The sequence below is a fragment of the Palaemon carinicauda genome, chromosome 28 (assembly GCF_036898095.1).
Source record: "Palaemon carinicauda isolate YSFRI2023 chromosome 28, ASM3689809v2, whole genome shotgun sequence".
Classification (NCBI taxonomy): Eukaryota; Metazoa; Arthropoda; class Malacostraca; order Decapoda; family Palaemonidae; genus Palaemon; species Palaemon carinicauda.
The window spans coordinates 48,831,303-48,848,153 of NC_090752.1; the positions used below are offsets into that span (position 1 = coordinate 48,831,303).

At 42.9% G+C, this 16,851-nt stretch overlaps 1 long non-coding RNA gene across 2 annotated transcripts; it reads right to left on the reverse strand.

The window, feature by feature from the left end:
- Positions 1-8,108: 8,108 nt before the first annotated feature.
- On the reverse strand, positions 8,109-15,941 carry LOC137622020 (uncharacterized). Of its 2 annotated transcripts, none has more exons than XR_011040325.1 (3): positions 15,804-15,941; positions 9,378-9,778; positions 8,109-8,469 (listed from the first exon to the last, which is right to left on the reverse strand). It is a non-coding gene; the product is annotated as an uncharacterized lncRNA (long non-coding RNA). The 2 variants fall into 2 exon arrangements; XR_011040326.1 differs by having other exon boundaries at positions 8,110-8,439.
- Between the last annotated feature and the right edge of the window lie 910 nt (positions 15,942-16,851).

Below are 16,851 nucleotides of genomic sequence, written 5' to 3' on the forward strand. Positions count from 1 at the left end.
GCAGCCCACGACTTGGAATCTTTCGCTTGCAGCCATGCCTTGGATTGTCTCGCTTGCAGCCCACATATTGGATTATCTCGCTTGCAGGCAACACGTCCTCTAGATCGCAGCCCACGTCTTGGAGCCTCTCGCTTGCAAACAACAAGTCTTGGAACCCCTCGCTTGTGGGCCACGTCTTGGAATCTCTCGCTTGCAGACCATGTCTTGGAACCTCTTGCAATGCAGCCCTCATCCTCTCGCTTGCAGCCCACATCTTAGAATCTATCGCTTGCAGCCCGCATCTGCTCACTTGTAGCCCAAATCCTCTCGCTTGAAGCCAACGTCATGGAATCTCTCGCTTGCAGGCAACACATACTCTTGATTGCAGCCCACGTCTTGAAACCTCTAGCTTGCAGGCAACACATCCTCTCGATTGCAGCCCACGTCTTTGGGCCTCTCGCTTGCAGGCAACACGTCTTGGATCATTTCGCTTGCAGCCCACAATCTTTCGCTTGCAGTCCATGGCTTGGAAACTCTCGCTTGCAGCCCATGTCTTGGAACCTCTCGCATGCAGACCACATCCTCTCGCTTGCAGCCCTCATCCTCTTGCTTGCATCCCACATCTTGAATCGTCTAGCTTGCAGCCCACGTCTTCTCGATTGCAGCCACGTCTTGAAACCTGTCGCTAGCAGCTCACATTCTCTCGCTTGCAGGCAATACATCCTCTTGATTGCAGCCCACGTCTTGAAATCTCTCGCTTGCAGGCAATACATCTTGGAACCTCTCGATTGCAGCCCACGTCTTCTCGATTGCAGCCACGTCTTGAAACCTCTCGCTGGCAGTTCACATCCTCTCGCTTGCAGCCCACATCTTGAATCATCTCGCTTGCAGGTAACACATTCTCTCGATTGCAGCCCACGTCTTGGAGCCTCTCGCTGGCAGTTCACATCCTCTCGCTTGCAGCCCACATCTTGAATCATCTCGCTTGCAGGTAACACATTCTATCGATTGGAGCCTCTCGCTTGCAGGCAACACGTCTTGGATCATTTCGCTTGCAGCCCATGACATCTCGCTTGCAGCCCACGTCTTGGAATCTCTCGCTTGCAGCCCTCATCCTCTTGCTTGCAGCCCACATGGATTGGGACCTTTCGCTTGCAGTCCACATCTTGAATCGTTTAGCTTGCAGCCCACATCCTCTCGATTGCAGCCCATATCTGCTCAGATTTAGCCCACATCTTCTCGCTTGAAGCCAACACGTCATAGAACCTCTCGCTTGCAGGCAATACATCCTCTTGATTGCTGCAGCCCACGTCTTGAAATATCTCGCTTGCAGCCCACTTCCTCTCGATTGCAGCAACGTCTTGAAACTTCTCGCTGGCAGTCCACATCTCAATTGCAGCCCACGTCTTGGAGCCTCTCGCTTGCAGGCAACACGTCTTGGATCATTTTGCTTGCAGCCCAAGTTTTGGAATCTATCTCTCGCTTGCAGCCCACTTCTTGAAACCTCTCTCTTACAGCCCATGTTTTGGAACCTCTTGCATGCAGCCAACATATTCTCGCTTGCAGCCCTCATCTTCTCGCTTTCAGCCCACACGTCTTGGAACCTCTCGCTTGCAGCCCACGTCTGCTCACTTGCAGCTTACATGCTCTTGCTTGCAGCTAACACATCATGGAACCTTTCGCTTGCAGGCAACACATCATGGAACCTCTACCTTGCAGCCCACATCCTCTTGATTAGCCCACGCCTTGAAGCCTCTCGCTTGCAGGCAACACGTCTTGGATCATTTCGCTTGCAGCCCACGTCTTGGAATCTCTCTCGCTTGCAGTCAACACGTCTTGGAATCTCTCGTTTGCAGCCCACGTCTTGGAATCTCATGCTTGCAGCCCACGTCTTGGAACCTCTCGCTTGCAGCCCATATCTGCTCACTTGTAGCCTACATCCTCTCGCTTGAAGCCAACACGTCATGGAACCTCTCGCTTGCAGTCAACACGTCTTGGAATCTCTCGCTTGAAGCCAACGTCATGGAACCTCTCGCTTGCAGGCAACACATACTCTTGATTGCAGCCCACGTCTTGAAACCTCTAGCTTGCAGGCAACACATCCTCTCGATTGCAGCCCACGTCTTTGAGGCTCTCGCTTGCAGGCAACACGTCTTGGATCATCTCGCTTGCAGCCCACGACATCTCGCTTGCAGCCTACGTCTTGGATCTTTTCGCTTGCAGCTCATGACCTTTCGCTTGCAGCCCATGTCTTGGAACCTCTCGCTTGCAGCCCATGTCTTGGAACCTCTCGCATGCAGACCACATCCTCTCGCTTGCAGGCAACACGTCTTCGATCATTTCGTTTGCAGCCCACACAGATTGGGACCTCTCGCTTGCTGCCCGCATGGATTGGGACCTCTCGCTTGCAGCCCAAATCTTTAAACTTCTAGCTTGCAGTCCACAACCTCTTGCTTGCAGCCCACACCTGCTCACTTGCAGACCACGTCTTGAAATCTCTCGCTTGCATCCCACATCTTGAATCATCTAGCTTGCAGCCCACATCTTTTCGATTGCAGCCCATATCTGCTCACTTTTAGCCCACATCCTCTCGCTTGAAGCCAACACGTCATGGAACCTCTCGCTTGCAGGCAATACATCCTCTTGATTGCAGCCCACGTCTTGAAATCTCTCTCTTGCAGGCAATACATCTTGGAACCTCTCACTTGCAGCCCACCTCCTCTCGATTGTAGCCCACGTCTTCTCGATTGCAGCCACGTCTTGAAATCTCTCGCTGGCAGTCCACATCCTCTTGCTTGCAGCCCACATTCTCTCGCTTGCAGGTAACACATTCTCTCGATTGCAGCCCACGTCTTGGAGCCTCTCGCTTGCAGGCAACACGTCTTGGATCATTTCGCTTGCAGCCCCATGACATCTCGCTTGCAGCCCACGTCTTGGAATCTCTCGCATGCAGCCAACATCATCTCGCTTGCAGCCCTCATCTTCTCGCTTTCAGCCCACACGTCTTGGAACCTCTCGCTTGCAGGCAACACATCTTGGATCATCTCGCTTGGAGCCCACGTCTGCTCACTTGCAGCCCACGTCTGCTCACTTGCACCTTACATCCTCTTGCTTGCAGACAACACGTCATGGAACCTTTCGCTTGCAGGCAACACATCATCTCGATTGCAGCCCAAGTCTTGGAGCTTCTTGCTTGCAGGCAACACTTCTTGGAACCTCTAGCTTGCAGCCCACATCCTCTTGAATAGCCCACGCCTTGGAGCCTCTCGCTTGCAGGCAACACGTCTTGGATAATTTCGGGTGCAACCCACGACCTCTCGCTTGCAGTCCATGTCTTGGAATCTCTCGCTTGCAATCAACACGTCTTGGAATCTCTCGCTTGCAGGCAACACGTCTTGGAATCTCATGCTTGCAGCCCACGTCTTGGAATCTCTCGCTTGCAGCCCGCATCTGCTCACTTGTAGCCCTCATCCTCTTGCTTGCATCCCACATCTTGAATCGTCTAGCTTGCAGCCCACGTCTTCTCGATTGCAGCCACGTCTTGAAACCTGTCGCTAGCAGCTCACATTCTCTCGCTTGCAGGCAATACATCCTCTTGATTGCAGCCCACGTCTTGAAATCTCTCGCTTGCAGGCAATACATCTTGGAACCTCTCGATTGCAGCCCACGTCTTCTCGATTGCAGCCACGTCTTGAAACCTCTCGCTGGCAGTTCACATCCTCTCGCTTGCAGCCCACATCTTGAATCATCTCGCTTGCAGGTAACACATTCTCTCGATTGCAGCCCACGTCTTGGAGCCTCTCGCTGGCAGTTCACATCCTCTCGCTTGAAGCCAACGTCATGGAACCTCTCGCTTGCCGGCAACACATACTCTTGATTGCAGCCCACGTCTTGAAACCTCTAGCTGGCAGGCAACACATCCTCTCGATTGCAGCCCACGTCTTTGAGGCTCTCGCTTGCAGGCAACACGTCTTGGATCATTTCGCTTGCAGCCCACGACATCTCGCTTGCAGCCTACGTCTTGGATCATTTCGCTTGCAGTTCACGACCTTTCGCTTGCAGCCCATGTCTTGGAACCTCTAGTTAGCAGCCCACATCCTCTTGATTAGCCCACGCCTTGGAGCCTCTCGCTTGCAGGCAACACATCTTGGATAATTTCGGGTGCAGCCCACGACCTCTCGCTTGCAGTCCATGTCTTGGAATCTCTCGCTGGCAGGCAACACGTCTTGGAACCTCTCGCTGGCAGGCAACACGTCTTGGAACCTCTCGCTTGCAGGCAACACGTCTTGGAACCTCTCGCTTGCAGCCAACATATTCTCGCTTGCAGCCCACGACCTCTCGCTTGCAGTCCATGTCTTGGAATCTCTCGCTTGCAGGCAACACGTCTTGGAATCTCTCGCTTGCAGCCAACACGTCTTGAAACCTCTCGCTTGCGGGCCACGTCTTGAAACCTCTTGCTTGGAGTCCACATCCTCTCGCTTGCAGGCAACACGTCTTGGAATCTCGCGCTTGCAGGCAACACGTCTTGGAATCTCGCGCTTGCAGGCAACACGTCTTGGAATCTCGCGCTTGCAGGCAACACGTCTTGGAATCTCGCGCTTGCAGGCAACACGTCTTGGAATCTCTCGCTTGCAGCCAACACGTCATAGAACCTCTCACTTGCGGGCCACGTCTTGAAACCTCTCGCTTGCGGGCCACGTTTTGAAACCTCTCACTTGCAGCCCGCATCTGCTCACTTGTAGCCCACATCCTATTGCTTGAAGCCAACGTCATGGAACCTTTTGCTTGCAGGCAACACATCCTCTTGATTGCAGCCCACGTCTTGAAATCTCTTGCTTGCAAGCAACACATCTTGGAGCCTCTGGCTTGCAGCCCATATCTTGAAACCTCTAGCTTGCAGGCAACACATCCTCTCGATTGCAGCCCACATCTTTGAGCCTCTCGCTTGGAGGTAACACATCTTAGATCATTTCGCTTGCAGCCCACGTCTTGGATCATTTCGCTTGCAGCCCACGACCTCTCGCTTGCAGCTCACATCCTCTTGATTGCAGCCCGCGCCTTGGAGCCTCTCGCTAGCAGGCAACACGCCTTGGATAAATTCGGTTGCAGCCCACGTCTTGGAATCTCTCGCTTGCAGCCCACTTTTTGAATCCTCTCGTTTGCAGCCCACTTTTTGAATCATCTCGCTTGCAGCCCACGTCTTGGAATCTCTCGCTTGCAGCCAACACATCGCGGAGCCTCTCGCTTGCAGCCAACACATCCTCTCGCTTGCAGCCCACGTCTTGGAATCTCTCTTGCAGCCAACACATCATGGAGTCTCTCGCTTGCAGCCCACGTCCACATCCTCTCAATCGCAGCCCACGTCTTGGAGCCTCTCTCGCTTGCAGGCAATACATTTTGGATCATTTCACTTGCAGCCCACGACCTCTCGCTTGCAGCCCATGTCTTGGAAACTCTCGCTTGCAGCCCATGTCTTGGAACCTCTCGCTTGCAGGCAACACATCTTGGATCCTCCCGCTTGCAGCCCACATCTGCTCACTTGCAGCTTACATCCTCTCGATTGCAGCCCACATCTTCGAGCTTCGAGCTTGCAGGCAACACATCTTAGAATCTCACACTTGCAGCCCATATCTGCTCACTTGTAGCCCACATCCTCTCGCAGTTCATATCATCTCACTTGCAGCCTACGTTTTGGAATCTCTCGCTTGCAGGTAAACACATCTTGGAACTTCTCGCTTGCAGCCCACATTCTCTCGCTTGCAGCCAACACGTCAAGGAACCTTTTGCTTGCAGGCAACACTTCATCTCGATTGCAGCCCACGTCTTGGGGCTTCTCGCATGCAGGCAACACTTCTTGGAACTTCTCGCTTGCAGGCAACACTTCTTGGAACTCTCTTGCAGGCAACACTTTTTGGAACCTCACACTTGCAGCCTATATCTGCTCACTTGTAGCCCACATCCTTTCGCTTGGAGGCAACACGTCTTGGAACCTTTTGCTTGCAGCCCACGCTTTGAAGCCTCTCTCTTGCAGCTCACATCCTCTCGCTTACACCCCATATCTGCTCACTTGTAGCCCACATCCTCTCGCTTGCGACCAACACGTCTTGGAACCTCTAGCTTGCAGGCACCACATCCTCTTGATTGCAGCCCACGTCTTGAAATCTCTCGCTTGCAGGCAATACATCTTGGAACCTCTCGCTTGCAGCCCACTTCCTCTCGATTGCAGCCCACATCTTCTCGATAGCAGCAACGTCTTGAATCATCTAGCTAGCAGCCCACATTCTCTCACTTGCAGGTAACACATCCTCTCGATTGCAGCCCACGTCTTGGATCATTTCGCTTGCAGCCCATGACATCTTGCTTGCAGCCCACGTCTTGTTATCTCTCTCGCTTGCAGACCACGTCTTGGAATCTCTCTCTCGCTTGCAGCTCACTTCTTGAAACCTCTCTCTTACAGCCCATGTTTTGGAACCTCTTGCATGCAGCCAACATTCTCGCTTGCAGCCCTCATCTTCTCACTTTCAGCCCACACGTCTTGGAACCTCTCGCTTGCAGCCCACGTCTGCTCACTTGCAGCTTACTTCTCTTGCTTGCAGCCAACACATCGTGGAGCCTCTCGCTTGCAGGCAACACATCCTCTCTCTTGCAGCCCACGTCTTGGAATCTCTCTTGCAGCCAACACATCATGGAGTCTCTCGCTTGCAGCCCACGTCCACATCCTCTCGATCGCAGCCCACGTCCTGGAGCCTCTCTCGCTTGCAGGCAACACATTTTGGATCATTTCACTTGCAGCCCATGACCTCTCGATTGCAACCCATGTCTTGGAAACTCTCGCTTGCTTTGTCTTGTTATCTCTAGCTTGCAGCCCACGACTTGGAAACTCTCGCTTGCAGGCCATGTCTTGGAACCTCTTGCATGCAGCCAACATATTCTCGCTTGCAGCCCTCATCTTCTCGCTTTCAGCCCACACGTCTTGGAGCCTCTCGCTTGCAGCCCACGTCTGCTCACTTGCAGCTTACATCCTCTTGCTTGCAGCTAACACATCATGGAACCTTTCGCTTGCAGGCAACACATCCTCTCGATTGCAGCACAAGTCTTAAAACTTCTCCCTTGCAGGCAACACATCATGGAACCTCTACCTTGCAGCCCACATCCTCTTGATTAGCCCACGCCTTGGAGTCTCTCGCTTGCAGGCAACACATCTTGGATCATTTCGCTTGCAGCCCATGACATCTCGCTTGCAGCCCACGTCTTGGAATCTCTCGCTTACAGCCCACGTCTTGGATTGGAATCTCTCGCTTGCAGGCAACACGTCTTGGAACCTCTCGCTTGCAGCCCATATCTGCTCACTTGTAGCCCACATCCTCTCGCTTGAAGCCAACGCGTCATGGAACCTCTCGCTTGCAATCAACACGTCTTGGAATCTCTCGCTTGAAGCCAACGTCATGGAACCTCTCGCTTGCAGGCAACACATACTCTTGATTGCAGCCCACGTCTTGAAACCTCTAGCTTGCAGGCAACACATCCTCTCGATTGCAGCCCACGTCTTTGAGGCTCTCGCTTGCAGGTAACACATCTTAGATCATTTCGCTTGCAGCCCACGACATCTTGCTTGCAGCTCATGTCTTAGAATCTCTAGCTTGCAGCCCACGACTTTAAATCTCTAGCTTGCAGCCCACGATTTTAAATCTCTCGCTGGCATCCCACGACTTGAAATCTCTCGCTGGCATCCCACGACTTGAAATCTCTCGCTGGCATCCCACGACTTGAAATCTCTCGCTGGCATCCCACGACTTGAAATCTCTCGCTGGCATCCCACGACTTGAAATCTCTCGCTGGCATCCCACGACTTGAAATCTCTCGCTGGCATCCCACGACTTGAAATCTCTCGCTGGCATCCCACGACTTGAAATCTCTCGCTGGCATCCCACGACTTGAAATCTCTCGCTGGCATCCCACGACTTGAAATCTCTCGCTGGCATCCCACGACTTGAAATCTCTCGCTGGCATCCCACGACTTGAAATCTCTCGCTGGCATCCCACGACTTGAAATCTCTCGCTGGCATCCCACGACTTGAAATCTCTCGCTTGCATCCCACGACTTGGATTATTTCGCTTGCAGCCCACGATTTCTCGCTTGCAGCCCACGTCTTGAAAGCTCTCGCTTGCAGGCAACACATCCTCGCGATCGCAGCCCACATCTTGGAACCTCTCGCTTGCAGGCAACATCCTCTCGCTTGCAGTCCACATCCTTTTGCTTGCAGCCCACGTCTTGGAACCTATTGCTTGCAGACCACATCCTCTCGCTTGCAGTCCACATCTTTGATCATCTCGCTTGCAGCCCAGGTCTTGGAACCTTTCGCTTGCAGCCCACGACCTCTCGCTTGCAGTCCATGAATGCTCGCTTGCTAACCCACGCCTCCCCCTTATGTCTTGTCACTTGCAGCCCACGGCCTCTCGCTACAATAAATGTAAATTTTTTTCTTCATTCTGTAATATTTATAAATTGTACAAAATGAGCTAATTAAAAATAGTGCAGTATTTTTTTCTATATTTATCCACATAGTACTTTTAAATACTTAATAAATAAAATCAGTTGTAACAGTAGGCATTGCTTGTGAGAATAAACATTTATGAAACAGTAATAGAACTACAATGATTGCAAAATATCAAGACACGGGGTATAATAAAATAAAGAAATAAGAACTAGAGGGTATACACAGAACTATGAAAAGTGTTTGAACAGGATGCAACCTTATTGGGGGGACCACAGAAATAGGAAGATGGTCAGTTGTAAATAAGATTATAAAAAGGTGATGCTGTTTCATCACAAAGTGACAATTAGTCAAGGATAAGAAGATAGTGAAAAGACCAAACAAGGGAACCATATGGGCAATGGAGGGGGAAACCATATGGGCAATGGAGGGGGACAAGTAGCCTATTATAGAAATATGTGAAAAAAAATAATTGAATTAAGTATAAAAATCAAGAACAAGAAATAGATAAAGTAAAGTGGCAAAAAAAAAAAAAAAAAAAAAAAAAGTAGAAAAAGCAGAAATTACCAAACGTAAGGTTTGTAAATGGTTATGGTAAACTTCACACTAAGCAAACAGCAATAGTTATGAAAACAAGGTTAAATATGATACTTGAAAGAAAATTATAGAAACAGGAAGGAAAACGATAGGGTTCCTGTTTCCTAATTGCTGACACAGTAAACTTCCCAATTGCTCACCCCGCAAAATAAGTTTGCAGGCACTAATTACTATTGATAGGTGCAAAGCTTCTAATCGTATTATTTTTATTGTAATTAAACTTACTTTACCTGTACCCTGGATAAATTAATGATGAAAATCTATCTTACTTTTATCCCATTCTATCTTAAATCAGCTAGGATTTACCTTGTTATCAGTTTTGGCAACATACTGTGGTCAGTTTGGACTTTAAAAGAAATCTTACGCTTGCAATCCACGACCTCTCGCCCTCGTCTTGCAACCTCGCTGCAGCCCTTGTCTTGCAACTCGTACGGTTTAAGACATTTTTCAAATGCCTTTCCCATTTGTTTCCCAAATTAGAGGTGCGATCTTCTTATCTTGCTGTAAGCTTTGGAGTTTTAATATTTTAGTTGCCATTAACTTCTCCATAATTCATGTTGTGGTTATGAGACGTACAGCAACTATTCATTTCCTCCCATAGATGAGATTAATTTTGGCATTTCAGTAGTCCCATTCATCTTAAATATCTCACAACATTACTGCAAAATCACGATGTATATTTCCACCAGCATATTTGAGTCCCATTCCTGTAATTTAAAATATCAATTAGTAAACCATAAACACTTTAATTGGAGATCTCGGTACAATAAATGTGAATTTATTTTCTTCATTCTGTAATATATATAAATTGTACAAAATTAGCTAATTTAAATAGTGGTTTTTTTATATTTATCTTTTCCCTTATACACAGTACTTTTGAATATTTAATATATAATATCATTTAAAATCTTTGTTTCCCAAAGGTTTTTTATTTAAAACTAAGCAAATTTTTGAATAAATCTAAATATATTCTAGTGTATATGAATAATTTCAACATTTCAGTGTAGCTTACTAACATTTTTTATTGCTCATTTTCGATTACCATGACCACAAATAATTTTTTAGCTGTTTTGAATGAATTTTTGTAAATAGTATTACTTTTCCTTGGCAACCGAGGTTACGTGGCAAAAAGAAATATCGTAAGAAGAGCAGCGGGGTAATTTCAGTATGAGTTAGAAAAAGGTACAGGAATACAGACAACAAGAGGTAGATGCAGTAATACTATCCTGAAAAATAAGAATACACAAGACAAGAAATGAGCAATGTTGAAAAATATGGGCCAAGACCATGAATAGCATGTGAGGAATTTTAAATGAAACTGGAGAGAATAGAAAAATACCTGATGAATGGGATGAACTAGAAGTATGTCGGAAAGTCTAAAGGAAAGCAGATTAGCTATAAACAATAGAAGAGGTCTATTTTACAAACACTTCATAAAATATTTGAGAAAGGGTAATGAAAATAATGACAAGAGCAGCAGATTTCAGTGTGGCAGGATAGAGGGTACGGCAGGATAAAGGGTACATAAATGGCAGATCACCTTATCACACTAAAAGCTGTTTTAGATTAAGAATTACTCAGGAACCTCAACATACATATAGTGTGGGGATGTAGTAAAAGTCTTTCGATAAACTTTGCTGGAAAGACTATTAAACAATTGAGTAAGATGATACAGAAAAAATTAACATACAAGTAAATCTAAGAAATGAAACAATTTTGGGACAAAAATATTAAATTTTCATATGCAAAGTTGATAGTGAGATGATGACAACCCTGATAAGAAACATTAGAATGAAAGTCCTAATTTATGTAGATATGTTTCCGAGCAACAATAAATACAAAGTAGAAAGAGCTCTAAGCAATTGCTGCGATTTGGAATAAATTTTACTTTTAGCACCAATCTACAGAAGTCAGCAGTGTTGGTAAATAAGACAAAATAGAAGAGGTTAAAAGGGTATCCTACGGGCTGACCAAGGGAAAGGCCCGTGCCAACAAGAAATGTTGGCTTTAATACACTACGAACGTTAAAAGGGCGAATGGAGTGGTTTGAAATGGAAGGATAGAAACACTTAAGGAATATAAATAGGCCACTTAGGAGAATGGTACTAAGAAAAAGAAAACCTTATAGCATAAGAAGAAAGGAATAAAAAAATCTAATAGTTTTTGGTGCAAAAAGTTGAGAAGTATGGAGACAGTAACAGAGTAGGCCATTTAGCATTGCTTGTGAGAATAAAGATTTATGAAACAGTAATAGTACCTACAATGATTTCAAATATCATGACATGAGGTGTAATACAAAATAAATGTAATAACTAGTGGGTATACAGTACAGAATTAGGAAAAGTGAACAGGTTGTAACCATTCATTATTGGGGGTTAATAGCACAAGTGACTACAAGTAGTCGAGGATAAGAAGATAGTGGAAAGACCAAACAAGGGAACCATATGGGAAATTGAGGGGGACAAGTAGCCTATTATAGAAATATGCACAAAATATATTAATACTGAAGTATAAAACTCAAGAACAAGAAATCAATAAAGTGGCAAAGGAAATAAATAAAATGGAAAAAACAAACAAATTACCAAACTAAGGTTTGGAAACGGTAAACTTCATACTACGCAAGCAGTAATAGGTAGGAAAACAAGGTCAAGTATGATAGACTTGTAAGAAAATTATAGAAACGGGAAGGAAAACGATAGGGTTCCTGGTTCCTAATTGCTCACTCCACAAAATAAGTTTGCAGGCACTATCACTTTATGGATAGGTGCAAAGCTTCTAAGCTTATTTTTATTGTAATTAAGCTTATTTTACCTATACCATAGATAAATTAATGATGAAATTATCAAACCATACTTTTATCCAATTCTATCTTGAAATCAGATAGGATAACACCTTGCTGTCATCAGTTTTGGCAATCTACTGTGGTCAGTTTGGACTTGAAAAATTCTTTCAAAGGCATTGCCTTACTTATAAATGTAAACAGATCCCTGCTAGGGTTATGTAATTTACCTACACTTATGTCTAGTTTCATTAACTGTCCTAATTTTGGCCATGAAAATAAATGATCAGTAGTATCTTCTTCCCCTTTGCAAAGGTCACACAAATTACCTACACATTTTTCTATGAAATTTGCTTTTAAATTGATCATATTTAATCTTGTCTTCATTTACAGGGTTGCCCTATCCAGATTAATTTCTCTGATGTAAGGCTGTGGGTCATTACCTTCTATATATACCTTAATTCTTTCATCACTTTTAGTTTTTTCAATAGCTTCTTCCCTTTTTTTATTATAATTCTTTTATTAATTTCTTTGTTCAGGGTCAATTTCCCTCAAATTCTTATTTCTTCATCTTCCAGCCCATATTTACTACATTTCTTCTATGCTGTTACTCAAGCACTTTCCATAAGGGTTCTTTAACTGATTCTCAAATAAACCTCTTTAAAGTCTTTTTATCCTAGTTTATTACGTTATGGAAGAGCATTAAATTTTTTATATTCTATTCTGCAAGACACTACCCATATTCCTGTATCTGCAAGGATCCCCCAATATGGAGTGCGAGCAGGGTGCTCGTACAGGTTCCTTATTATCCTATATTGAAGGTTTTCCAAATCTTTCATATCTTTGTCTCGTATTTCACTCTAGGTCTGCACAAGAACAAATACTGTTGGTACTACTAGGCTACCGTTTCATATATTTTCTTTCTCACTTCCAATGCCATCTTTCCTACTTTTATCTCCATATTTTCGTATTTCTTGGGTCATATATGCGACCCTCGTTTTTTTTTTCTTTACCGATACTCAATTCTTTGTTTCCTTTGGTAATATACCATTCACCCAGATACTTATATCCTTTAACTTACTGGCCCATTCTTCATTTTTGTTTTAATCTCTTCTCTTCTTTCTTATTCTTATTTTGTTAATTATCAATACACCCGATTTTTGGGGGTTGGTGTTGATTGTGAACTTCTTTAAGATCTCCAAACTATCACAATTACTTATGGCACATTCTATTCCTTTTCTTTCTGTGGGAAACAATATCGTCTACAAATACCAATTATTCAATTTCGATACTTAACGTAATATATTTCCTAAGTAACCCAAACATATGCCCATTCCCATGCTCCACAAAACACACTATCATCTCTAGTTTCCTGTGGTTTATTCTCTACATAGTCTACTGCATACCCAACTTCCTAGTTACAGGTGTTCTGAAGCACATTAAGACTTTCTTTCACATAAATCTCTAATCTTTCGTGTTTCTAGGTACATGCAGCACATAAAACTATATTTCGGGTCTCATATGGCACCAGGTGCATGTTTAGCTATTGTTATGCAATAGACGGAAATGTCTTAGAAATGAGTAAGTCTTAGGTTAGACTGCTAACTTATAAATTTGGTGTGAGAAAATCTTCAACATACACGAAATTGTCAGAGTAACTTATTACGAGCTGTAGGCTATTAACGTTTAGTCATAATACCTTTAAGGCATTAAATATATCACCACTTGCTTGCATTTAACTAAGGATAAATGGTCGTAACTTTAATTCAAATTTCATATAATAAATTTGAGCAATGAAGATTTCGATATATTACCATAAACTAGCCAATAATATTTATTTTCTTTAAAGAAAACTAATACAATATGCAAGTTTTAGTTACCGTAATGAAATATAAATGGAGCTCCTCAAATAACAGAAAATGATAAATGTAAACTTGACGTTTTCTTTTATGGCTCTTAACTGGAGGGTTTGTCTGAAAGATATTCTGTATTTTCAACATCATGGACTCAGAAGGATATCGACATTTGATATTCAAGGAAATTTTTCCATAAGATAAAAATTAAAATTTTAAAAAATCGTCCGCTAAATTCTATAGCTAAAAGGTAGCTTCAATTTTTTTTTAAGTCAATCCCAAAGTTATTCTTTACTTTAACTTTAAAGCTCATTACCTCCATTGCCCAAACTTTATGAATGTACCAACAAACATAGGAAGACAAAATATGCTCAACTACACAAGACATTTTGAACTTGACCACGGAATACTGTACCATATTTATCTACACAATTTCATCACCTATGTCACTCCCCCTCAAAACGCCTGGCGGTGAAGTTAACTGTCAAATTTTATCATATCAGCAAAACTGTTTTTTTTTTTTTTTTGGGGGGGGGGGAGGGGCGGCTACAAGTTGTAAAATGTCCACTGTGACGCAAACTTAAATTAGACTTTTGAAGTTAAAACCAAGCAATTTAGAAGTAAAACCAAGCAGTTTTAACCAGTCAAGTAGCTAACTCCTTATTTATGAGAATACGGGCGTTTCAAAAAGTATAGGCAAGACTTTATCCGTTCAATTGAGTTTAAGTTGCTACCTCTCCCTTCTCTAACGTTTTATCATTATTCTTCAGATGTCCTGAAGCTTTTTTCATAATTGCAAATACAAAAGTATGAAACTCCATGAAATCGTGATCAACTGAATTTTTCAATATACACAGTTCCCATATGGGAAAATAAAAGCTAAACGCGAGAAAGTCAAGACAAGTTTGTTGTTAAATTTTATCTTATTTATGACACTGATGCTAGAGAAATCAGCACTAGGGATTGTACGGCAATTCAGCGACCAAATAAAATTGATAAATCACAATAATTCCAATATTAAATTAGTCTGACACAGAGTGAAGAAATGAAGCAGGAACTAGAAGCAGAAGAAACTTTAAAATCATTATGTCCAGTGGTAAACTGACGGCTCTGTCACCCTAAAGGAAGTTTTATTTAGTACTAGTGAATGCCACCAATTTAAGACACTACAACAGTTAACAAGTTTTTGTTAAGACTAAATAGAACAAATTATTGCGTCAAAAGATGGCAATTTACATTGCTTTATGACTCGGTAAAAGCGGAGGGTTGTAGTCGCGTGAAAATAACAGTTTTATAGTTTACCAAAATCTTTTCCCTATCACTATATGCATATGCAACAGCAATGGCCCATCCATATAATTATAAACTAACCAAGTGGTAGCTTGCAATTAACCAATGTTCTCGATGCATGGCACTACATGTTTAAGCATTTTAGAGTCCCTTTACAGTTCCCAGAGTTAAACTATCACCGCTTTATATCAAGTGGCAGGTAGCCGTGGACAAAATTATTTATGCACAGTTTTAATAAAGCAATACGAAGCAGTGCTTAAAATTTAAGTAAAAGGATGTATTTCTCCTGGTTGACGAATCAAATAGCACAATGGTAGTCTATATCAAACTTATTGTTAACGGATGATAAAAAAGTGGAATGGACCGACCAAGCGATTATACAACTATACCATTATAACAAATTTCAACAGACGATAAGTATTAAATCTAATAAGTGTTTAGAATAGAGAACTTCCACAAATTCAAGCACAGCAATATATTTCCCAAAAAACCTACCCTCCTGTTTCTGGACTAAAGTTTGATGAACTTTTCGTTCAAATTAGTCAACGAGTATAGTCCACATGTAACTTTGCATGAATTAACTATATACGAAACAATTGTCATTAGAAATTACTGACTTACGACAAGTCTTCCATATAGCTTATAGTCAAATACTGTTCCCGCCTTCAGACATGCAAGCTAACTTCACAAGTACCCCACTTTAAACCTTAAATTTACATTAATATATAGAAGCTATGCCAGAAGTAAGAAAAGTAAATAAAAATATCGAACTGGTTATGCACCTGAATGTGCGAAGTTTCAAAAACTTACCAATAAGCTGAAGGTATTCAAACTCCACGAGCCTACGAAGTTATTCCCATAAAACATGCTCACTTCACTTCTACCAGCCAACTAACCAGAGGCTTACAAGATTAGGCTGCAAGTTACTTCTACAAAACCAGCCCAGACATCGTGTACTAGGGTAATTCATGGAGTCTTAAACTAGGTGGTAACAATTCAAAGCACTTCTGTATCCTTGAGCAAAATTTGGAAAGATACTCACGCCATCTATTAACTACAATACAACCCAATTTCATATTTTTACGATTCTTGGCATAAATGTGGGTGGTTTCCCGTTTACATATAAAGAAATATTGCAGCTCAAGATTTTACCTCTAAGAATAAACTATATATCACACCTTGAAATATTCCCAGAAAGAGGCTCTCATTGGGTTTAAACGGTTTACATATATCGAATTGTTAATCGAGTACCAAATATATCACCTTTTCAATGTCGTATTTAGTCTGAAAATTCATACAAGATTTTCTTTCAACAACATGAATTTTCTGATTTAGGGTGTGTAGCTTATAGCTCTTAGAATTATACTAAAGGATTTCATTGTTTTTTTTTCTACCCTTTGTTTATAAAACAAACATATTTGATATTTTATTATAAAATTAATGACAAAAAGATTTTTGTCTAATCAAAAGTGATTGAAAATATGCACAAAATATAAGATTAAAAAATTGGGTTTATAAGACAGGTGTTTAGAGGGTACCACCACGCGAAACTATCCTGCATTTGCATTTTTGAACATGACGAAAGAACAGAAGCATACCTTTTTTTTTTTATTTTTTTTTTTTTTTTTTTTTTTTTTTTACAAAACTAGCCATGCCATGCTATCAGATAGATGCAAGTTTCAATTTTACCCCTAGAAGCTCTTTAGTATATACATACCTTCATGCTATTGGAAGTTCCTACGGTTAGGTTCAGAAGTAACAATCGATACCTTAGTTTCACACACTGAATACTTTAGTAGGCGTTAAATATCAGGAGCTTCGTTTTCTCTTGAGTAGTATAGGACCCATTTTCTTTATC